At 38.0% G+C, this 25,584-nt stretch overlaps 2 pseudogenes; both read right to left on the reverse strand.

Moving 5' to 3' along the window:
• Positions 1-4,523: 4,523 nt before the first annotated feature.
• Positions 4,524-8,225, reverse strand: LOC117928192 (annotated as a pseudogene).
• A 667-nt stretch (positions 8,226-8,892) lies between these two features.
• On the reverse strand, positions 8,893-25,172 carry LOC117928193 (annotated as a pseudogene).
• Positions 25,173-25,584: the final 412 nt, after the last annotated feature.

A 25,584-nucleotide genomic window follows, 5' to 3' on the forward strand; every position in this document is an offset into this window, starting at 1 on the left:
TCTTGAATGATCCCTATAGATTTGTATACCCAGCATAAAAGAGGCATCACCAAGATCCTTCATGTCAAATTTACTAGATAGAAATCACTTGGTTTCATGCAAAAGTCCCACATCACTACTTGCAAGTAGAATATAATTAACATATAACACCAAGATAATGAATTTGCTCCCACTGAACTTGAGGTATATGCATTGATCAACGGTGTTCTCCTTAAAACTAAATGAAGTAATCACCTTATCAAACTTTCGATACCATTGTCGAGATGCTTGTTTTAAACCATATATGGACCTTTTTAATCTGCATACAAGCTGCTTTGAATCATTAGACTCAAAGTTCTCCGGTTGCACCATGTATATTATCTCATCAATGTTGCCATTAAGAAATGCAGTTTTAACGTCCATTTGATGCAACTTTAAATCATAATGAGCTACAAGTGCCATGATGATTCTAAAGGAGTCCTTTGACGAAACCGGTGAAAAGGTCTCCTTATAATCAATGCCTTCCTTTTGAGTGAAACCTTTTACAACTAGGCGTGCCTTATACCTAACAATGTTGCCTTTTAAATCCCGCTTGGTCTTAAAAATCCATTCACAACCAATCGATTTTACACCTTCAGGCAACTCTACCAGGTCCCAAACACCATTGTCTTTCATTGATTTCATCTCATCCTTCATGGCTTCTATCCACTTTTCAGAGTCAGAACTTTGTTTGACTTGACTAACTGAAATTGGATCGTCTTCCAGACCCATGTCAAACTCATGTTCTTGGAGATATACAATATAATCATCTGAAATTGTACTTCTCATTTCTCTAATGGATCTTCTCAATGGCACTTGTACTTGTAGTTCTTGAGGTTTTTGAGTTACTTCTTCATGAACTTGAACCGGTTCCATAACAGTAGGAGGAATCTCAGGTGTGTCTTAAATCTCTGTTATTGGCTGTACACTCTGGATAGTGTCATCAAACATAATATGACCATGTCTAGTTGTAATAATAGGAATACTAACAGATTCCTCTCTTCAAAGACCACCTTTCTTAATGGTTCTCTCTCACTTAACTCAACATCCTCAATGAACTTAGCATTGCCTGTTTCAAAGAAGGATCTTGTTGAGGGGTCATAAAACTTGAAACCTCTCGACCTTTCAGAATACCCTACAAAGTAGCAACTCACTATTCTGGAGTCCAATTTCTTTTCATTTGGCTTATAAGGCCTAGCCTCAGCTGGACAACCCCAGACATGCAAGTGCCTAATACTAGGTTTCTTGCTAGTCCATAACTCATATGGGATTTTGGCTACTGCTTTGCTTGGGACTCTATTCAAAATGTAAACTGCAATTTTGATGGCTTCGCCCCAAAGTGATTCTAGCAAGGTGGAATGACTTATCATACTTCTTACCATATCCTTAAGAGTACGGTTTCGCCTCTCTGCTGCACCATTTTGGCTTGGAGTCCCCAACATGGTGTACTAAGGAATGATACCACACTCCATCAAATATTTGGCAAATAGCCCTGAATGTTGTTCACTGGATCTATCATATCTACCATAATATTCACCTCCATGGTCATATTTAACGACCTTTATTTTCTTGCTTGGTTGGTTCTCAACTTCAGCTTTGAAATTCTTGAACACATCCAATGACTGAGACTTTTCATGAATCAAATAAAGATAGCTATAGCGCGAGTAATCGTCAATGAAAGTGATAAAATATTGTTGTCCATTCCAAGAAGGGGTAGGAAATGGACCACAAATGTCCGTATGTATCAATTCCAAGACGTCATTGCACCTATTGGCATCCTTTTTCCTCATATTTGTTTGTTTACCCTTAATGCACTCTATACATACTTGAAAGTCTGAGAAATCAAGTGTATCAAGAATTCCTTCTAACACAAGCCTTCGAATACGTTGATTTGAAATATGACCCAAACGCCTGTGCCATAACATTGATGAATTCTCATTTATTAATTTTCACTTAATGCCATAATTACTTGAATGCAAGGTTTCATTTCCATTAGTAGCCTTTATGTTCAATTTGTGTAATTTGTCTGTTAGACTACCTATACCAATAACATTTGAATTTAGATAAAGACTAACCATTCCATTTCTAAATGAACAACAATATCCAAATTTTTCCAGACATGAAACAGAAATTAAATTCCTTCTTAACGACGGTACTACAAAAGTCTCTTCCAAATCCAAAGTACATCCAGAGTCTAACTATAATCTAAAAAGACTAATAGCCTTCACTGCAGCATTGTTTCTATTTCCCACATAAATGTATCTTTCACCATCAGTTGGCATTCAGCTCCTTAGGCAACCCTGCATAGTGACACTTATGTGAGTAGTTGCACCCGTATCTATCCACCAAGTGTCAGTAGGCACTAAAGCTAAATTGATTTTTGAACAAACAAAGTTGAGAAGTGTACTTTTCTTTTCACGCCAAGTGGCGTATTTGGTACATGTCTTCTTTATATGACCAGCCTTTTTGCAAAAGAAACAAGTGATCTCCTTATCTTGTTTCTTCTGCTTTGATATCCCAGAAACTGCAGTTTGTTTTCTTTTATTATCCCTCTTTCTTTTCTTGTTGGTACCAAATCCCTGAGATGTGGAAGCCAAGTGCGCACTTTCTATCTTCTCTTGTTTCAATCTCTCTTCCTCTTGTACACATTGAGCAATAAGCTCATTCAAAGTCCATTTTTCCTTTTGTGTATTGTAACTGATTTTGAATGGACTGACTTGTGTAGGCAGAGAGATCAAGACCAAGTGCACGAGTATGTCTTCCGACAACTCTAACTTTAGTGCCTTGAGTCTAGTCACAAGATTAGACATTTCCATTATGTACTCCCTTATATTCTCTTCCCCTTGATACCGCATGGAGACAAGCTTACTAAGAATAGTGTTTCTCTCAATCTTTTCGTTTGCAGCGAATCGGTTTGCTATCTGGTCCAAGAATGCCTTGGCTCGGGTTTCCTCAGGTGTTGCACCCCTTATAGCTTCTGGAATTGAGTGCTTCATTATCATTAGACTCATGCGATTGGATCGCTCCCATTTTTCCATAATAGACCTTTGCTCAGCAGTGCTAGCACTAGTAAGGTCTGGAGGGCGATCCTCTCTTAATGCATAGTCTAAATCCATGCACCCAAGCACAATTATAACGTGCTCCTTCCATTTCTTGAAGTTTGTGTCATTAAACACAGGAATGTTATTAACATTTGCAGATATAGAAGATGTTGAATTCATAATAATAAAGCTCACAATCAGTCATATAATCATCATATATACATGAATAAATAAACATCATATAAGATACCTAGCACAAACATTAATATTCAGTCTTTGGACAAAAAAATATTAACTTGTAATTGACATCCTTATACAAAATTAATTCATAAATATTGACAATAAAATCGAAACAATATGTTTGTCTTTGGATTGACATACAATATACAAGATAAACTTTATATGTCACATATTTATGACTACTTTATTTATTATCATATTAAAATAATCTTCCTTTGGGCCGATTATGTTAAATAATAATAAAATTAACATGTTTACATATTATAAAATGAATAAATTATATATTATATGTTACTTTGGCAACAAATATATATAATTCATTTATTTTAAAACATTAAACATAAATACAACAAGAAATAATTCAATCAAAATTATTTATTTATTTATTTATGCATAATCTCATGTATATATATAACAATTGAAGCATAAAACATACATAAAAGCTTTTGTCTAATGGTTTAGGCATGGGCTTTATTTTAAGGCAACAACCAATGGTCATGGGTTCAAGCCAACCCACCCCCTTGGTTATTTTATTTTACTAGCTGGTCTAAAAAAGCATCATAGTCAAATGGGTGGGCCTGGATTGAACCTAGGCCAGGGTTCAAATCCCCAAATTGCAAAGTAAATAATGATGCAGGTGCGTGCAATTTAGATGAAACATTACCCCTATTTTATTATCATTATTCACATTGATCACTTTACATGTAGCACAAACATAAAATTTTCCCATAGCACAAATAACAATTGTTAGATTTCTTTATTTTCCATTATCACCCAAGACACAAAAACAGGATATATGTATATCAAGCATTCAAAACATTCCTTTGATCTTTGATCTCTGGATAGGGTACCAACCTGAATCCATTTTTGATTTTGTTATTTTTATTGGCCCAGATTCTATATTGTTTCCCCTGGATCTTTCCCTTTTTTTGTTTTTAAAGATTGTTTTTGGTGAAAATGGAACCGGAACCTTGCTCTGATACCAATTGTTAAATTTATATATTCTCCATTATCACCATACTCAGATACAAGAAATATGTATATATACGAATTCATTCAACATGCCTTTTGCTCTTGATTTTGGAACATACCCGAGTCCATTTTTCACTTTTGATGAGGATGTATGGATCTTCTAAGACTGTGGAGGGCACCACCTTTCCTCTAAATTCTCTCTGACAATGGGAGCGGGAGAGAACAGGTTTTTTTTGTTTCAAAACGTTGTCATTATTCAAGGAACAGACACTGACACTTGGATTTATACCCTCCTGCCTTAGGGACCATACCCTTTGGCTATTGTGCCTCATGAGTCTTAGGCCCATCATCTAAGGCCCGTGACCGCGCTGGGCTCTACACATAGGTGGCCCATACTCTTGATCAAATAGAAATCGTATATATATGGATAGCTAAATCCTGAACAATGGTTAATATAATGTAGGTCCATATTTATTCTATCATGACAGCCAATAATTGGCTCATAAGCTGATGAGTTGGTTCTCCTTCAAGCTTTCTACAGTATACTTTAGGCACCTCCAGCGCAGTGAAGTGAATACCCAAGCTTTTTGGATTTCTCCTGGGACACCTGGAAGGCTGGCACATAAGGTTTGTCATCTGCACACCTGCCATGAGTGACAAACACATGTGGGTTCATCTCAAAACTCAATAAGAACAAAGAAATAGCTCAGCCAGTCTTTTGATTATAAATTAAGAATGGAGAAAAACTGTTATGTCAATCTTAAGAAGCTCAACCAGTTTTTTTTTTTTTTTATAGACAACAAGAACATGCAGTAAAGAGTGCCAAAAGAGGAGGGGGCACACCCTACAAATACCGAGAGAAGCTCAACCAGTATCCATGAAAGGTTTAAGTAGCTCAGCCACAAATTTCGAATATGTGCATCCTCTTTGTTCTCTTTATTCTCTTCCCACAAAGATATTCCTTCGATTTTGTGAAACAGTCCTAGTTTTCTTTATGCCATTCTACTGTTGTTCCTATGAGAGGTAGTTTGGGCACACTTCAACAAATTTGTAAAATTTTAATGTTTCAAAACCTTGTTCATATCATTAATCTGATGTTCAAACTTAGGCTCATGGGTTAAAAAAAAAAAAAAAAAAACCTTCATTTGTTGTCCAAAGCAATTGAGTCAAAATGGGTGCATGGTGATATTTCTTTTATTGTTTCACACAAATTAAGAATATCCTAATGGTATGTTATTCTACGGTCATTTACATGCTATCATAATTTTGGAGTTTATTTAGGATTTGATTTTTGAAGAATTAGAAACATTGCTCAATGTTTTTAAAATAATTATCTTTGAAAATTTTGAAATGATAAACGCCTAATAAGTTTTTTTTTTTTTTTTTTTCCTATCATTAAAAATATTACCATTTTTGCTGGCACTCATTTAATGAAGTAACAAGTTTAAGTTTACATGGTTTGCTTATATCAGCTGTGAGCTTTGTTGGTGAAGTCACACCCAGTGTCCTTTGATGATCGGAATATGCTTCCTTATACCGGCTTCTGTGGCAACATGTCCAGTGGAATAATCGGGTTGATGCTCAAGGACACAAGCCTTTTGTTTCCTGTGTCTTTTAATTATTACTATGAAGCAATTTTCGGTTTTGTGTCTTACTGCAGTATATAAATTTTGTTCAACATATTTTACCACTTCCATCAACTGATTCCATTCTTGGACCCTCATAATCCACTTGGACTAATTCCCTCTTCCTAAGTGTGATTGAGTTTCACCTTATTCTAACACAAATAGGAAACTTGAACTGGGAAACCTATAGGTGATACAGATAAAAGCCCCAAAATCCAGCAAATCATAGGTGCAATGAGGTTCATAACAATAAAATTAGCAGGAAAGCACCATTAGTTTATGATTTAGTTGCAAGTCTAGCAGTAAATACCATGAGTCAGAAACTGACAAAGTTCTTCTCCTTCAAGCTTTCAACTGTATCCTTCAGACTCACCTCTACAGGAGTGAAGTGAATGACTAAACTCTTTGCTTTCTCTTGGGATACCCGGGAGGATGGTGCATAAGGTTTGTCATCTGCGCATCTGCAACCAAACACATGTGGATCCCATCTAAGAATTTTTTGCATGATACCAAGGCATAAATATTTAAGGGGAAACAAGATGGCAGGTACTCTTCAATGTATCCAATGGAACAATAAGAAGTAATATCGTGTTGATCTCACTTGCTTCTAATGATGGCACTAACGAGCATTAGCAATAACAAATAGAAACTTACCTTTCAGGTAGAGGTAATCCAGGGTAGAGCTTGCGCAAAATCTTCAGTATCTCAGAATTGTGTAAATCCCTCTCTACTAAGCAGTATCTTCCACTAGCTTCTGGATCTCATATGCTTGAATGTGTGCATTGGCAACATCTCTAACATCAACCCACCAGGATGATATATTGGGAAATGTTTGAGCTCCTGCAACAAACAAATTTCAAATGCTTGCATTTGAAGAATTCAGTATCTTGATATAAAGTCTGCAATGTGCTTGTGGATATTTTGATGTTTTGTCATTCATTTTCTTGGATATTGTCAAGTGATTAAACTAATCACATTGGTTATGCAGTTTAAACCCGTCCAAACAAGGAGTACTATTACTTAGCGCAAGAAGAAACAAAACATATACTTATATTCAAGTAGAGAAATAAGAAACAAAACTTAGAACACATTTTGCTGAAGAGTACCATTTATGAGGTTCAAAACTTGCTCTGCACTTAGATTAAGAGTGGGCTGTAAGAGAGGACCAATCACCCATCCTGGATTTATCGTGACCATGTCAATCCCATTCTCCTTTGAAAACTTCCAAGCGGCCTCCTCAGCTAAGGTCTTTGAAAGCACATACCATTGCTATCAAAAACTCAAATAATGACATTTGGTTAGAAATGGTTTCAGTATGCAGTGCAACAACTAATCAATACAAAAACTTGCCAACAAGTTCAAAGGCTTGTGCACACAAAGCACATGTTTGAATCAAATTTGAGATGACAGAGGAGTTTACATGAAATTTGAGGTGAGAAAACAAAATTGATGATTTGATGGATACCCTCTCATACTTCTAGTACTACTACCAGGGAAAAACCGGTAAAATATTTCATAAAACATGCAAAAAAAGATGGTATGTGATAAGAAATAAACTCAGATGCAAACCTTTGATTCCTTGCATATAACTGGATCTGAAACCAACTCTCATCAATTAGCACCTCAGGAGTCAGAGGTTCTCCAGTGAATAAAACTGAAGCCAAAGACGATGTTACAACCACTCTTTTGACAGACGGAACTTTTGAACAGGACCTTAGGACATTGATGGTTCCCTTCAATGCAGGGTCAATCAATTCTGCCTGAACACGAAAAAAGAAAAGAGAAATAGAAGTTAGCTCAATGTAAGTATAGAAATGGAAGTGGTGTAGGTTGAACCTGGGGGTTAATGGCTTCCAATGCAACAGGGGATGCAGTATGAAAAACACCATCACATCCATCAACTACAGAATCAAAAGACCCTTCTTCCAATAAGTCTGCTTTGAATAAATGAAGCCTTTCCTGAGCTCCATCGAGTGAAAGCAAGTGCTGTGTCTTCTTTGGATCATCTGTGGCATATATACATATAAATGTAAGCACAACCAGTGAGTTAAATGGAAGCATATATAAGTGAAAATGCCCTCGGAGGTTTGAGATAGAGAACTGACTTGGGTCTCGAACGGTTGCTTTGACAGTGTAACGGTGTTGGAGCAGGAGCTTCACCAGCATGAACCTATAAACCCAGAAGCTCCGGTCACGGACACCACCTTTCCTTCTCCACTCATCTCCCTTGACGTCTTACGAAACCTTCAAATCTATGTTATCCACTCGTACACTTGGTGTATATAGAGATAACATACAGAGAGAGTGACATGTACTATTCGAATGCGTGTGCGAATTAAAATGCAGGCATGTGAGAATGAGTCAGCGTTTGGACCTCCTTGGTCACTGTCAGCTTCCCTCATCCCCTTGCTTTTACCCTCGGTTTTCATTCCACAAAGATGTCCATTTTCCTTTGACTTTCCATTTTTTTGTTTTTTTGGATCATCTGCTTTTCACCATGCAAGGATGGAAATTATACTTGCACCCAGATTTTTTTTTTAAACCCCATAATTGTTGCATTTTTTAAAAAACACCCACATATGAACAAAAATAAACGTCTTAAGGGTAAGGTTTGGTTGATAATTTTGTTTCTAAGTTTACAGTTTGAAAACTACTTCACTACCATCGAGTCTTATATCAACATCATTCAAGTTTAAGGTACAAAATTTGAAACTTAAGTAAACAGGTCGGAGTTTAGAATTAGAATAAATGAATGAAATTTGAAACTTAAGCATTTTTAATATATTATTTTTGTTAGTGAGAATTATTTTTTATAAAACATATTTATATTCAGCAGCAATTAACAAAAATTTGGGGTTTCAATCTTATGGTCTATGATCATTTCAGTACTCTAAGAGACAAAATGACCAGAGATTGTATCAAACCCCATAGATTGTAAAACTTCAGTAAGCATAATTTTCCCTTGTTTTGGAATGGTTGAGCAGCCAATCACAGAATGAAGTTAATGGGCCATGCCACCTCACTGCATACATTTCCAAAGACACAGCTCACCGTGTCCTTACATAGTTTGTTAGCTATCAACCTCTGCATAAGTTAATGACAAGTGAAAATCTTCCTCAGTTACTTCCCAAACAAAAAATCTAGTTTGGAAGGGGCCTAAGGTCTACGAATCTCCTTGGTGCCCATTTAGGATAGTTGATAGCTTTTGTTGTTGAGCAGAAGCGGAAATAGAAGTTGCTGCTTTTTATATGCTGTTGGCTTTCTTTTGGAGAACTTGTAGCATGTCTTGGGGATTGCTTACCATGAACATATTAGAAGATACATGACTCCAACACACTTAACAATGAAGTTACCAAGAAGACACCATTTTTTGTTTATGATTCATTTGCATGGCTATACCATGTGTCAGAAACTGACAAAGTTCTTCTCCCTCAAGCTTTCCACAGTGTCCTTCAGGGTCACCTCCAGAGGAGTGAAGCTGAAGCCCAAACTTTTAGTTTTCTCCTGGGACACCATATAGGTTGGTTCATAAGGCTTCTCGTCATCACATCTGCCACAAATGAAACAGAAACACATTTTCTTAATCAATCAGTGAAACGACTGGTACTGAAGAAAAGAAAACTCTTAGGACATGGACCTGAAGCTTAATCCTATATGCAATGAAACGTTAAAAAGCACAAAACACATCTCTTTGGGTAATTGAGAAGATCCCCAAGCAATGGGGATTAGTTCTTTTGTACTAGAATGAAATATGGGTTTAACTAGACCTAAATGGCAGAAAGTATTCAGTGAATCGGAAGAAACTCCACCAAGGTCAATATTGATGACAGGAGTTTGAACAAGGAAAGGTTCTCATACCTCACCACTTCATTCAACAGGAAACACATTTGTGGATATGATCAGCCAAAACAGAATAAATAATATAAATCAGAAAATTCCTGAGCCCCGATCACTGAAGCACTTTTAGACCCTTAGCACTTTGATAACATATTAAGAATTGGATGCAATTCATAAGAAGCAATATGTTGAAATAGCATAGACATGCCATTATGACCACCGTGAAATGGAAAGGCTACACATACATGTGAAATATTTCAAACATACAATAGTATTTAAAGTAAGACACAGTGGTCCAGCCATGGCCCAAGTAAATGCAAAGGCTACAACACCTATTGGATTCACAGGCACATCATAGAGGATAACACAGACTGACAAGGTAGGCGAATTTGCAGCTTCCCAGCTCATTCAGATGGAGAGGATTCACCTCTCCAAAGTTTGATTCTCAAGGCAATGCCTTTTGTGAAAATCTCAATAATTTGTTGATGGTGTTGTTTCAGTCTTATTAGAACAACTGTTTCTTAGTTTAGTCTATTGTCAATTGGTGTTGTCTGTGCAACCAAATGATGGAATCAATGTATCACATATTCATCCAATGCAGGTTACTTGTTTTATTGTGTCTGTTGCCTTCCTGATGTAGTTGTTTCCTTTTGTTTTTAATTTTTACATTTTAGTGCTACTTTCATACTACTACTTGCACTGGAGTTGTGCCCCTTTTTCTAGGTACTTCTTTACAGAATATGTATATATTAGCCTATCAAGAAATAAAAGAAAAAACCCAAAATAAACAAAAAGAAGTAGCATTGCCTAAGCTGCAATATTGATTTCAAAGGGCACTAATGCAAACTAGAAATAACGCCCTGCAAATAATAAAACCTTACTTCTCAGGTAGGTTTAAAGCAGGGTAGAGCTTGCGCAAAATCTTCATTGTCTCAGAACAGTGTAAAATGCTCCCTACTAAACAGTATCTGCCTCTAGCCGTTGGAAGCTCATATGCTTGAATATGTGCCATGGCAACATCTCTAACATCAACCCATCGATGTGTTTTATTGGGAAATGTATCTCCTGCAGCAAACAAATCTCAGAAGCTTACATCACAAGTATTACGTAAGTGTACTGAAAGTATCAGTTTCTTTTGCCTATTTAAGTTTAGCGTGCAATCTGCTCAATGATAATATGATGTTTTTCCATTTATTTATTTATAGTCATTGTCAACTGATTCACAGGAGGAATTCCCACTAGCTTTTGGCACAATCTCAAAAGTATTACAGCTAGAAATTTTTGAAGCACACATTTTCGTCTTAGACTGTTTGTCTCAAACAGAAATGCTTAGAAAATGATGCAATCACACTTAGCAAATGCACTTATATTTATCACTTTATGTAATGTTGGAAATTACAAGTGAAAACATTATTTTGTACAAAATACCTTTCTTATTTCATACGAAAGATCGAACGGTTCTAAAGCAGCACGACAAATTACTTTGGTTATTGCAAGCATTGAACTAAAGCAACTACCAACAAGTCTAATCCCAATTACTACGGTCTGGATCCATGAATCAGAGTACAACCATCAAGGCACAGGTTTATCATACGTCCAATGCTCAACCTAATGGCAACACCCTCATAATTGAAGCAAGATACAGGGGAGGTTAGTTGGAGGCAGAAGAGGTTGGCTAGTGAGGAAACAAACCATATTGGCTGTTAAGGTAGTATTGATTATTGTAAGAGTTGTCAATAAAGTAACATGATATTGCCCTATAAAGCCACTAGAAATTATTCTAAATGTTTAGAGAATGTTAAGATCTGTAAAATAGTCCAAAAAAGTTAGTAGAAGTTTATAAAAATACTGATCAAGTGAGTTGCACATGAACAACTCATTTGCAATGGAGTTGGATGCGGGGAACCCCCACTTTATGCTAATTATGTTGAGCTGCAGTAATATTTAGATGGGGTAGATCAAAAGGATTAATGGGTTATTTAAGAAGTTCTTGCCCTTGGCTTGAACTTGCATGTAAATATACCTCAAGTTCAGGATAGTAATTGCATACGCATGCTTTCAGTCCTTTCACAGTCCAGGGGTCCTTCCAAACCAGTCTGGCTTAGGAGGCCAAAACTAAATATATCTTCATCTAATCTCATATGCAAATCCCCTAAATGAGTATCTTGGTGATATAACTATAATGACCAGAGGAGAGAACAATTTTTTAATGTTAGAAGATTAGTCAGCATATATCAAAATGCATATGTAGTCCTTTTATGTGGAACTGTGGAAGTCTTGTGACGGTTTATTGATAAGTTTTGATTTAAACTTCTGAGTTTCCATTTGCAGGGCTGTTGGATAGAGTTGACTCAATATTGAAGTGAAGCATGTATTGCTACTGGAGTAGAAAGATAAACATAAAAAAGAGATTCTCATCAATTGTAGAAGAGTACCTTTTAGTAGCTTCAGAACTTCCTCCACACTTAGATTAAGAGTAGGCTGTAAGAGAGGGCCAATCACCCACCCTGGATTTATTGTAACCATGTCAATCCCATTCTCTTTGCAAACTTCCAAGCAGCCTCCTCAGCTAATGTCTTTGAAAGCATATACCATAGCTAGTAGAAACCAACATGTTTGAAAATATATAGTGAGAAGCATTTCTATGTATTGCTAGTAGATAATGGAACATAGAGAACAAGCAATGAACTTATGAACCCAAGCAAAATCAATAGGAGGCTGTGCAGGCATACACACTCACATTAAAACTAATTAGATATGTCACAACTGTTTTGTCAACCCATGTTTCTGAGCCCATCATGTTTAATGGACAGTAAGACAATCAGAGATTAACATCCATTTCATTCATATAATATCCAAATTAGAGTTCTCATTTAATTTCTTGTTTGAGGAATGCGACTTTATGGATCAGACAGCTACCAACACTGTATTAGTGAAATATTAGACATACATGGAAGGATTATTTAATCTAATGGCAGGCTTAGAAAATAAAGGGATAATCCTCTCATTCCCATCATGTTATTTAACCCTAAGCTGGCTAGCAGAAGTGTAAAAACAAGAGGGCATGACAAATTGGCAGCTACTTCTGCAGGGTAAAAGAAGTGAAGAGCCATGAAAAGAAAACATTTTGTAAAGCCACAAACAAGAACATGCAAAAGAGATAGCATGTGATATCATCTCATTTAAGCAACCTTTGATTTCTCACAGAAAACTGGATCTGAAAACCAACTCTCATCAACTAGCACATCAGGAGCTAGAGGTTTCCCATTGAATGCAACTGAAGCCATAGATGATGTTACAACTACTCTTTTGACAGATGGAACTTTTGCACAAGATCCTAGAACGCTCATTGTTCCTTTTAGTGCTGGGTCAATTAGTTGTGCCTGAAACACGGAGAAACAGATAAAACAAATCTCCACATAAGTAGTCCAATGAAGATAAGCTAATTAAAAGCTAATAATTATGTATAGAAGCAAACATAAGATCACATTATGGATCCTAAAGAAATTCTCAGCTTGTCTATGATCTATGTTTTTGTGTGATAATATTATGCAAACAGTTATTTACAAGGAAGGATGAGAAATCCTTCAAACAAGTAGATGTACAAGAACATGATTCAATAAGGGGAAAAAAAATAAAGGGAAAAAAATGAAGAGACAATGAACCCTCCAGCCTTAAAGATTAACCCCAGGTAGAAGTATATGATATGGCTCACTCAAACAAAGTTGGCATAGGACATGACTTCTCTCTTAATCAGCCTCTCATCTTCTTGATTTCTCGATCTAAACTTTCAAGAAATGATCAGCCAATGTCTCTAAAAAGATCCACTATCCTCCACAAGTGGTGGTTTTATCTCCCTGACCCTTTTTGACCCAGTGACATGCAAGAGAGAACCATTGCTCAATTCTCCTTCCCCATAAGATCATAAACATCCAACTCTTTCACCAGATTTACATCCCTTCTAATAGTTTCAGGACCTCTGCATCACATCAATAGCAAACCCCATCACAAATGACATTAAAAAGCCCTAATAATCACACATCTATGGACCTGTAAAAGGCTGGAAATTTCCATCTGTCTCGAGTTTGCTAGGTAACATCAACCAAACTTGAGCTTTAGGCTACCATGAGGCTAAAGAGCCCACTACATTTTTGACATCTAAGTAGACTATCTAGTGGAAGACTTAGTTCACCTTTTGACACTAACTTATCATGTATCATTTGCTTCTATTTCTTCTAGATAAGTTTGAATATCCGTACATATGTATTTTCTATCTAGCATCGGTCTATCTCAGGCCTTAGGGTCCTCTATTTTCAACTAGTTGAAATATCTTATCACTTTTTCTTTTTCAATAAAGGCATAGAAGGTCTACAATAAAGTAGCATTCTTGAACGGGTCATAGGAGAAAGGAGCCACTGAAAAACCGAAAGGAGATTCTGAGTCTTCCAAAGAGGTACAAGCCTAATCCCTCATGGAAAGAACAGAGACATGGTAAAATGAATTTTTGCTCTGTTTCTCTTTTCATTTTCATATTTTCATTCATAACTTGACCCTTGATTTGGCACAAACACACACCTATAAAGTTTTGTCTATTGAAGGGCCATCCACAATTGCTCTTATGGCCAAAAAGTCACAAACAACAGCATGCCACATTCTGAAATGAAAAGATGCTGCCTGACTTCACCAGAAAAGCAAGGCAGGTGAATAACTAAAAACTGGTGCCCACACTGTGATTGTTGGCATGCTGCTAATTCCAATGATTGAGGTGGAGCTGAATTCGATCACATAGAAGCTGGTATGTTAATTGTATAACATGTTGTGTCCGGAAACTGAAAAAAGTGCAGAGTGGACTGGCCACAGTCAGGAGTCTAGAAATAGCACAGGCAGTGCCTCCTCCAGCACAAAACCACTCTCCGACGGGAAAGGCATATTGATCTCCGATCCAAAAAAGAATGTATATACATTAAAGGGAACCTAAAGAACTCTACAGTGACAAGCATTCAAAGAGTTGTGAGATAATAGACATTAGCACACAAGTCAATGAAAGATTTTCTCATGTTCTTAAGTATCCAAGCATTTCTCTGAAGTCGAATAATCCATTAGCCAGCTAAGTTGGTCTCTCTGCACAGTGCTCTCCCTCTAGGACTCCTCCCACCTCCCAAACTCTTGAGGAATCCCAACTACAAAAAACAATATCTGCCATTACATCAACACAAGATTTCCCTTTGTAACTGAGAGAACTTCAAAATCTAGGCTCCATTGTGTAATATGAAATCAGGCTGATGAGATACATTATGATCATTTCATCATATTTGTTGAATATAATGTATTTATAGTGTATAACCTTTCCTTGTTAATATAGGACACATGTATGGTAGTTAAGACTCCTAGCCTTGTATATATATATATTTCTCAATTGTAAGTAGATTATTACATTAATGAGAATTAAGGTCTTTCTTCTTTCTCTCTCTCTCAACATGTATCAGAGCCAAGGAAGAAAACCTAATTCTTTCCTGTTTCCCGTGTCATCAACTCCGGGAAACCTTCCGGTGACCGTGTTTCATTCCGGTCACCTTCCCCATCTCCCAATACTTTCCGGTCATTCGGATCGTCGACAGAAACTACTCACGCCGGCAACTTTTCGCGAACTTTCCCGCCCGCGAACTTTTCCGGCGACGTATTTTTCCGACACCGACCATACCAGAAGGAGCGCCTGGAGGAAGATCCCAACTTTTGTGAAGGCACCGGCACCAAAAGAGCATCCACGCGCCGCCCACGCGCACTTTCCGTCCGGCGGCTGCATCTCACGCGCCGCGCACGTGAGGGCGCGTGAGGGCTTTCCGGCGACGCGCCTCCTCCAGCCAGCCTCGCCTGACGCCCGACCAGCCTCCCTACCTCCCTGGTTCTCCCATCGAGCCCTGCACGTACCTCTTTTGGGGATTTTTGTCTCCGTCGGCCCTCCAAACAGTCTTTCCGGCGAAGCTCGACTACTTTTTCTCCACTCCCAATCCCTGCACGTGCCTTGGGAAGTGTTCTTCTACCTTTCTGGTGGTACCACGCCGATCTGAGGCCGTCTCCCTTTTTCGGTGGTGCACGCCGCAATCTGAAGCCGTATTAGGGCTCTCTTCGAATCCAAACATACTTCATTCTCCAGATAAGTAGATATGACTACTAAAATTCCATTTTTTCCGCTGTTATATCTGGATCTCCTATGATTACTTCGGAGAAATTGGTTGGCAGTGACAATTATCTTTCCTGGTCTGCCTCTGTTGAACTTTGGTTTATGGTCAAGGATATGAGGATCACTTGATTACACAGGAGGCAGATATCCCTGAGGTTGACCGCGTACAGTGGAGGAAGATAGATGCACAGTTATGTAGTGTATTATGGCAATCGGTTGATCCCAAGATTCTTCTTCATCTTCCGGCCTACAAAACTTGTTTTAAATTTTGGACTCAGGCCAAAGGATTATATACGAATGATATCCAGCGTCTTTATAAGGTGGCTTCTGCTATTGTCCATCTCAGCCAACAGGACTTGGATCTAATCTACTTATATTGGCCAGATTGCCTCTCTTAAGGAGGAGTTCTTGACTGTGATGCCTCTTACTCCTATGTTGGGGCTCAACAAAACACAGCTTGACAAGTTCTTCATGGTTCTTACTCTTATTGGCCTCCGTCCGGATCTTGAGCCTGTCCGCGATCAGATTCTTGGTAGTTCATCAGTTCCGTCCTTGGATGATGTGTTTGCTCGCCTCCTCCGTATCTCCTCCACTCAGACTTTGCCATTTGATAGCACTTCAGATTCTTCTGTGTTAGTTTCTCAAAACTACTCTCGAGGAGGCCGTAGTGGTACCCGAGGTAGAGGTCAACGTCCTCATTGCACCTATTGCAATAAACTTGGCCACACTCGCGATCGTTGCTATCAGTTACATGGACGACCTCCTCGCACTGCCCATGTGGCCCAGTCCTCTGATTCTCCGCTGCCTCAGCCTCCGAGCTCTTCCGCATCTCAGGCTTCTGTTGCCTCTGTTGCCCAGCCTGGTAATGCCTCTGCCTGCCTTACCCACACATCTTCTCTTGGACCCTGGATTCTAGATTCTGGAGCTTCTGATCACTTATCTGGTAATAAGGATCTTTTCTCCTCTATTACTACTTACCTCTGCTTTACCTACTGTTACCTTAGCTAATGGTTCTCAAACTGTGGCTAAAGGTATTGGTTTGGCCCTTCCTCTGCCTTCTCTACCTCTCACTTCTGTCCTTTATACTCCTGAATGTCCTTTTAATCTTATTTCCATCAGCAAAATCACTCGTACTCTTAATTGCTCTATTACCTTTTCTGATAAATTTGTGACCTTGCAGGACCGGAGTACGGGGAAGACGATTGGCATTAGGACGTGAGTCTCAAGGCCCTCTATCACCTCACCTCGGATTCATCTCCTGCAGTTTGCATTTCCACTGATGCTCCTCTCCTCATTCACAATCGTCTGGGCCACCCTAGTCTCTCCAAGTTCCAGAAGATGGTCCCTCGTTTTTCCACTTTATCGTCGCTTCCGTGTGAGTCATGTCAGCTTGGGAAACATACTCGTGTCTCGTTCCCAAAGCGTTTGAATAATCGGGCAAAGTCTCCCTTTTGAGCTTGTCCACACTGATGTTTGGGGTCCTTGTCGGACTGCGTCTACTTTAGGATTTCAGTATTTGTCACTTTCATTGATGATTATTCTCGATGTACTTGGTTATTTTTAATGAAAAATCGAGCTGAGTTATTCTCTATTTTCCAGAAATTTTTATGCTGAAATCCAAACCCAGTTCAATATTTCTATTCGTGTGTTACGCAGTGACAATGCCAGGAATATTTTTCAGCCCCATTTACTTCGTTTATGTCTCATCATGGGATTCTTCATCAGTCTTCTTGTGCTCATACTCCTCAACAAAATGGGGTAGCTGAACGCAAGAATCGACATCTTGTTGAGACAGCTCGTACTCTCCTCCTCCATAGTAATGTTCCTTTTCGTTTTGGGGGACGCTGTTCTTACCGCTTGTTATTTGATTAATCGTATGCCCTCCTCTGTCTTACATGATCAGATTCCTCACTCTCCTTCTCTTCCCTGACCAACCACTTTATTTCCTTCCTCCTCGTGTCTTTGGTTGTACTTGCTTTGTTCATATTCTCACTCCTGGACAGGACAAGCTTTCCGCCAAAGCCATGAAGTGTCTCTTCTTGGGATACTCCAGACTTCAGAAGGGTTATCGTTGTTATTCCCTTGAGACTCATCGATACTTTATCTCCGCTGATGTCACCTTCTTTGAGGACTCACCATTCTTTTCCACCACTTCTGAGTCTCTTCCTGTTTCTGTAAGTCTTGCCTATTCCCATTGTCTCCCCACCTGATGCTATGCCTCCTCGACCACTTCAGGTTTATCATCGTCGCCCTCGTGTCGTTGCTCCTCTCCCTTTTGCTGAGGCACCTGCTGACTCACTTCCTATCCCTTCGGCTTCACCTACCCCGGGCTCTGCCTTCTCCTAATGACTTTACCCATTGCTGTTCGGAAAGGTACTCGCTCTACTCGTAATCCTCATCCTATTTACAATTTTTTGAGTTATCATCGATTATCTTCACCCTATTCTGCTTTTGTTTCTGCTATATCCTCTGTTTCTCTTCCAAAGAGCACCCATGAAGCTCTTTCCCATCCAGGCTGGCGACAGGCAATGGTGGATGAAATGGCTGCTCTGCACTCTAATGGCACTTGGGATCTTGTTGTTTTACCCTCGGTAAATCTACCGTTGGCTGTCGTTGGGTCTACGCAGTTAAGGTTGGTCCTGATGGTCAGGTTGATCGACTTAAGGCCCGCTTAGTTGCTAAAGGCTATACTCAGGTTTATGGTTACTGATTATGGTGACACATTCTCTCCGTTGCCAAGATTGCTTCTGTCCGTCTGCTTCTCTCCATGGCTGCCATGTGTTCTTGGCCTCTTTATCAATTGGATATTAAAAATGCCTTCCTTCATGGTGATCTTGCCGAGGAAGTTTATATGGAGCAACCTCCTGGTTTTGTTGCTCAGGGGGAGTCTGGTTTAGTATGCAGGTTACGCCGTTCTCTATATGGCTTGAAACAATCTTCCTCGAGCATGGTTTGGCCGTTTTAGTTCTGTTGTTCAAGAGTTTGGCATGCTTCGCAGTACAGCAGACCATTCAGTTTTCTATCATCATAACTCTTTGGGGCAGTGTATTTATCTGGTTGTTTATGTGCGACGACATCGTCATTACAGGCAGTGATCAGGATGGTATTCAGAAACTAAAGCAACACCTTTTTACCCACTTTCAGACCAAAGACTTGGGGAAACTCAAGTATTTCTTGGGAATTGAGATAGCTCAATCCAGTTCTGCTGTGGTCCTTTCCCAAAGGAAGTATGCTTTAGACATCCTGGAAGAAACCGGTATGTTAGACTGTAAACCGGTAGACACACCTATGGATCCGAATGTCAAACTTGTACCAGGACAGGGGGAGCCTTTAGGAGACCCGGGGAGATATCGACGGCTCGTAGGTAAATTGAACTATCTCACCATTACTCGTCCAGACATTTCTTTTTCCTTGTGAGTGTTGTTAGTCAATTCCTACAGTCACCATGTGATAGCCATTGGATGCTGTAATCCGCATTCTTCGATATATCAAAAGTACACCAGGCCAAGGTGTGTTGTACGAGAACAGAGGTCCATACTCAGGTTGTTGGTTACACAAGATGCAGATTGGGCTGACTCACCCACAGATAGACGTTCCAACTTCAGGGTACTGTGTTTTATTGGAGGTAATCTAATATCTTGGAAGAGTAAGAAACAAGATGTAGTGGCCAGATCTAGCGCTGAAGCCGAGTATCGAAGCTATGGCTTTGGCAACATGTGAACTCATATGGTTGAGACATCTTCTTCGAGAGTTGAGATTTTGGAAAGGATGAACAGATGAAACTCATATGTGATAACCAGGCCGCATTACATATTGCATCCAATCCAGTCTTTCATGAAAGGACCAAACATATTGAAGTTGACTGTCATTTCATTAGAGAGAAGATCGCATCAGGATGTGTTGCTACAAGTTTGTTAATTCAAATGATCAACTAGTTGACATCTTCACTAAATCTCTCAGAGGTCCTAGGATTAAATATATTTGTAACAAGCTTGGTGCATATGACGTATATGCTCCAGCTTGAGGGCGGAGTGTTGAACTTATATAAGTATTATAGTGTATATACCTTTCCTTGTTAATATAGGACACATATATGGTAGTTAAGGACTCCTAGCCTTGTATATATATATATTTCTCAATTGTAAGTAGATTATTACATTAATGAAAATTAAGGTCTTTCTTCTTTCTCTCTCTCTCAACAATATTGATAAGCTATGTTATCAAAGAATTTTGATAAAATAAAATGTTGTTGGGCATACCATACCTATTTATGAGAAGGAGATATTTAAAAAATAAAAAAATAAAAAATCCACATTCCTACATTTCAAAGAAAGATGCACAACATTGATGGAGTTATTCCATAACTGTTCCAGCATCTAACTCTCCCAACCACTATATGGAGTCACATGGTGATGGTGACAAAGAAAATGTGGTTACACATGAATTATGATAAAAAAAAATAAATAAATAAATAAAATAAAATAAAATCTCTTTAAACCTAAAATGAACCAAAAAAATAAAATAAAATAAAATAAAATTGGAAAAGAAGTATAGTGGTACACCACAAACCAGTTGGTTGGTGAATGAGCCTAAACAAAATAACCCATGCCAATCATCATAGACAAACTCAATAGATTATCTTTGGTTCTCGGAAAGTACTAAAAGAAAAACACTAAGGAAAATAATTTTTTCATGTTTGATTGTTCTATAGAAAATACCAAAGAAAGACAAATATAATTAAGACTAATTAGAAACTTATGAATTTTCAAATTATTTAATCTTTGTATTCAATAGTTAAAATAAGTGAAATAAGTTTGAAGTAACATATAAAAATAATTTTTGACTTTAAATCTATTTTTAATTTTCCTTCAATTTTTCTTTCTTTCTACTTTTCCTTTCTATTTTCTTTCCCTTGCATTTTGCCTCAAATTTTCTAGGAACCAAACATAGCCATAAGGTTCATCCATCAAATTCTAGAAGTAACTATTATTTTTATTTTTATTTTTTTGCTGATCATGTTATGACAGTGCCAGTTTAGAATCAATAATATAGCAAATATGTCATGCAATTGGAGGAGTTATGGATGATCCTTGTATTCATAACTACATCAAAGGTATAATCATGTAGACTTAATTGAGTTTTTAAGGGGCAGTGCCTAACTAACTAAAATTAGCGAGATAATATATGAATCTTGTGAAGCATTCCTATTTTAAAAAAAATAATCATGTGGAGCAACTGAGCCGTATGAGAAAATAAAGGAAAAGGGAATTTGGGAAGGTGAGGGAGGTGAGGAAGGAGGTAAGGAAAGAGATAGAGAGAAGGAAACAACCACTTCTCTAGCATTTTGTGGAATGCATCCACTATTAGTAAGCACATTTACCTATTTCTTATACCTATAGCATTTAGGGTCCGGAGAAAATCATAAGCAACTTGTCTAACATTTTGTGGAATGCATCTTCAGTCACCTTGAGGCAGTGGTTGTCAGTTAAAATGCTATAACTCTCCACTCTTGAAGATAATCACAAGGAGTTTTTGTTTGTTTGGGGGGGTGGGGTTGGTTTGTTTATTTCAGGATTTAAGGTAGGAAGTAGAGGTGACAAGGGAGTGGAGGTGTCTCATCTTTTGTTTGTGGATGATACATTGATTTTTTTGTGAGGCTTCTAAGGACCAACTATTGCATCTTCATTGGGTCTTGATGTGGTTTGAAGCAATTTTTGGGCTCAAGATCAACCTTGAAAAAAGTGAGCTAATCTTAGTTGGAAGGGTTCCAATAATGGAGGAGTTGGTGGATATTTTGGGGTGTAAAGGGGTCATTACCTTCGAAGTATCTTGGGCTTCCTTTGGGTGCTACCTTTAAATCGACAACAATGAGGGACTTTGGTGACAGGCGGATGGAAAGAAAGCTCACAAGGTGGAAGAAACAAAGCTTGTCCAAGGGGGTGGGGTGTTTAACTCTCATCAAAAGTACCTTGTCTAGCCTACCCATTTATTTCATGTCCATTTTTGTTATTTCAAGAAGGGTCTGTTGTAAATTGGAAAAACTTCAAAAGGACTTTCTTTGGGGAGGGGGGTTCTCTTGAAAATAAGCCTCACTTTGTGAGTTGGCACAAGTTTGTAAGCCAAAAGCGAAAGGAGGGAGGGCTAGGCCTTCAAAATCTTTCTATTTTGAACAAGGCTCTCTTAGGAAAATGGAGTTGAAGGTTCATGTCAGAAGGGGAGACCTTGTGGAAGAAAGAAATCATTGGTAAGAATGGGGTAGAAGAAGTAGGTTGGTGCTCTTTGGAGACAAGGAAGGGTCATGGCATAGGATTGTGGAAGGCTATAAGGAAATGATGGGATTCTTTCAAAAACAAGATTTCCTATGATTTGGGTAATGGAAGAAGGGTAAGGTTTTGGAAGGACATTTGGTGTGGGGGCACCCCTTTGAGTACCTCTTTCCCCTCTTTGTTTCCTATAGCCACTTCAAAGGAGGCTTGGGTATGTGATGTTTGGAAGCATATTGATTTTGAGGGGTGTTGGAACCCTTGTTTTGTAAGGAATTTCAAGATTAAGAGTTAGGTTATGTTGAAGCACTCCTTTTGCGTTTGCATGTTAAATCAATGAGAAGGGAGATGGATGACAAGGTGGTATGGATGGCTACAAAGGGAGGCCAATTTTTAGTTAAATCTTTCTATGATGGGATGGTTCAGAGGGGTTCAAATTCTTTCCCGACAAGGCTTATTTGGAATTCTTAGGCTCCAATAAAAGTGAGTTTTTTTTTGTTTTGGGAAGCAACTTGGAAGGGGATTCTAACTATGGACAATTTGAAGAGAGGTTGGACTTTGGTAAACAAACGCTTTTTATATAAAGATGAGAAGGAATCTTGCAATCACATCATTCTTCATTGTTCTAAGGCTAGTTTGTTATGGCAATTAGTTTTCTCCTTGTTTGCAGTGGTTTGGATGTTGCATACCTCAGTCCAAGCAACACTTCTTAGTTGGCATAGCCGATCCGTTGGGAGGAGGAAAAAAAAAGGTGTGGAATGTTGCACTTCTTTGTTTGTTTTGGACTATTTGAAAAGAGTGGAATAGAAGGGCTTTTGATAATGTTGAGCTTTTGTATCATGAGCTAAAATTCTCTTTTCTTTGTAACTTTTTAGAATGGACCAAAGGGGTCTAGGGCAAGAGTCCTTTTATATGATTGATTTTATCGATTGGTTAGGTTGCCATTAAGAAGAGGGTTTTTGTGTTTTTTCTTTGGTGTGCACATGCGTACTTCCTATGTACTTGGTGTAGCCTTTTTTTTGGCTCTTTAACATGTCTTTTGCTCTTTTGCCTATCAAAAAAAAAAGCACAAGGAGTGTTTGGATCAGCCACCATAAATTTCCATTGGAATAGCCTTGTTACGGTGTGAGCATTCCCATGCTGCTGTCAAGGAAGTTATACATTCCTAAATAAATATTCACAGGGTTTTTGGTTCTTATTGATGCAAGACAAAGGGCCTTTATCTTCTTTTGAACAAGCATAACAAGTGGAGAAAAGAAGGATTAGGGGGAGAATGAAAGAAAGAAAGAAAAAAAAAAAAAAAAAAAGCTATTCAATATTTTTGCACATAAGCAGAATATAAAAAATCCAATATCAGTTTCTCTCTTTTCCACCATTGTATTGGTTTAGTGAAATCAGCATTCACTACCATTGGATCAGTTGAAGAAACCACATACAGAAAGAAGAATCATACAAATTAACAATTCATGATTAGTTAGTAATTTCAAGATCAGTAACTGATTGGAAAAGAATATAGACAATGCTAAATTTTACAGTATGCGAATGGAACCAATATAGGATAAACCTGGGGATCGTCAACTATCAGCACAACTGGGGATGCTGTATGAAATACTCCATCACATCCATCAACCACAGAATCAAAGGATCCTTCTTCAAGTAAGTTTGCTTTAAACAAATGAAGCCTTTCTTTAGCACCTTCAAGTGCAAGCAAGTGTTCTGTCTTCTTTGGATCATCTGTGGCATATATAAGCACAACTTGCATGTTAAATGGAAATAAGAAGAATGAAAGCTTACAAAAACTTTATTTTGGTAAGAACATATATTATGTGATAGAAAAAAACAACCCCAAATGGGGAAACCCTAGTACAGAAGGAGTATACAGTGGAAGCATGACTAGAATATTAAGAAGTTCAACTATGCTCTTCTTAAAAGAATGGGGATTGAAGTAAAATGGATGGGGCGTGTAGAGTAGTCATTTTCTCAACTGCAATTGCAAGCTTTTGGATCATTTATGCAAGATGATTGGATTTTCAAAGTGCAAGAAACTTCAGTTGTGATGTACAATTTGATGAAATACTAACAATAGAATAGAGCTAAAGGCATTCAAGAGGAAACCGAAGAACAGCAAAGAAACAAAATGAAGACCTAAACTGTCCTCTTGTCTTGTTTGTATAACAACAAAAGCTTGCAATAAAGCCAAATAATTGTACAAAAATTTGTTGATTTTCTTCGTTTCTCTGAAATTATTTTCAAGAATAAGTTTCCAAAAAGAACACAGGCCCATATTTAGAGTTTTTGGTTCCAAAACAATTTGGTATGGCTGAAGGAAAATCTTTCTTTCCCTTTGCTTTCTTTTTTAGACTCCCCAGTGTCTTGTAAATTAAATGCAAATTTTTTTACAAGAATAGTAGTAATTAAGAAGGAACACATGCAGAATCTGAGATGGATTGATTCTGAAAGTATCTGAAATCATTTTTTAATAGCATAAACTCGATCAATTTGCCCTGTAGAACCATGTAGAGAGTATAATTCCAAGAAAATTAGGACAACACAAAGACCCGAGTACTGAATATTGACTTTCAATCATAGATTAAACTTCTGGAAAAGGAAAAAGGATAAAGACCCATCAAAATACCACTCAATCGAAGCTTCACACTGCTAAATAACGGCCCACCCACATGCATAAAACTAACATTATGCTTGAAAAGTACTGAAACAATAAAGAAAGAAGAAAATTGGGGATAATAGCAAGTGGGATTCGGGAATGAGAAGTTTTGTAATTGGGAAGAGATCTGACTTGGGTCTCGAACTGTGGCTTTGACGGTGTAGCCGCGTTGGAGAAGGAGCTTCACAAGCCATGAGGCTATGTACCCAGAAGCTCCGGTCACGCACACCACCTTGCCTTGCCCGTCCATTTCTCACTCTCCTTGTAGTCTACTTTCAGTCTGCTGCAAAAGACCAAAATTGTAGTACACTAACTGCCTTTTCTCAGATTCCACTGTCGTAACAATAATTATATTATGGAGATATTTATTTGGAAACTTAAAATATATGATATTGAAACCCCAAGTTTATGAACTATGGAAAGCAATCATTAATGGGCAAAATAATATGAGAATTATGCACTCTGTGCTAAGTCAATTTTATCTACCCAAATTGCCCCCGATGTATGCTGCATCAGTAGCCAAATAGCCTCCACGTCAAACTTCAATAAAAATTAAAAAAAAATTGTGAAACTTGTCAATTGCATAAAAAACCACCCAACCCGACAAAGAAATGGAAAAAAAGAAAACCAATTCTTTGTTTGAATTGGAAAAAATTCTCAAATCTGATAGTTCTCCATCCCTAATTTGCCTCTCCCAAATCTGAACATTTGGTTGTTCATTTCTCTCTCTCTCATTTTAGCA

Source organism: Vitis riparia, chromosome 13, assembly GCF_004353265.1.
Source record: "Vitis riparia cultivar Riparia Gloire de Montpellier isolate 1030 chromosome 13, EGFV_Vit.rip_1.0, whole genome shotgun sequence".
NCBI lineage: Eukaryota > Viridiplantae > Streptophyta > Magnoliopsida > Vitales > Vitaceae > Vitis > Vitis riparia.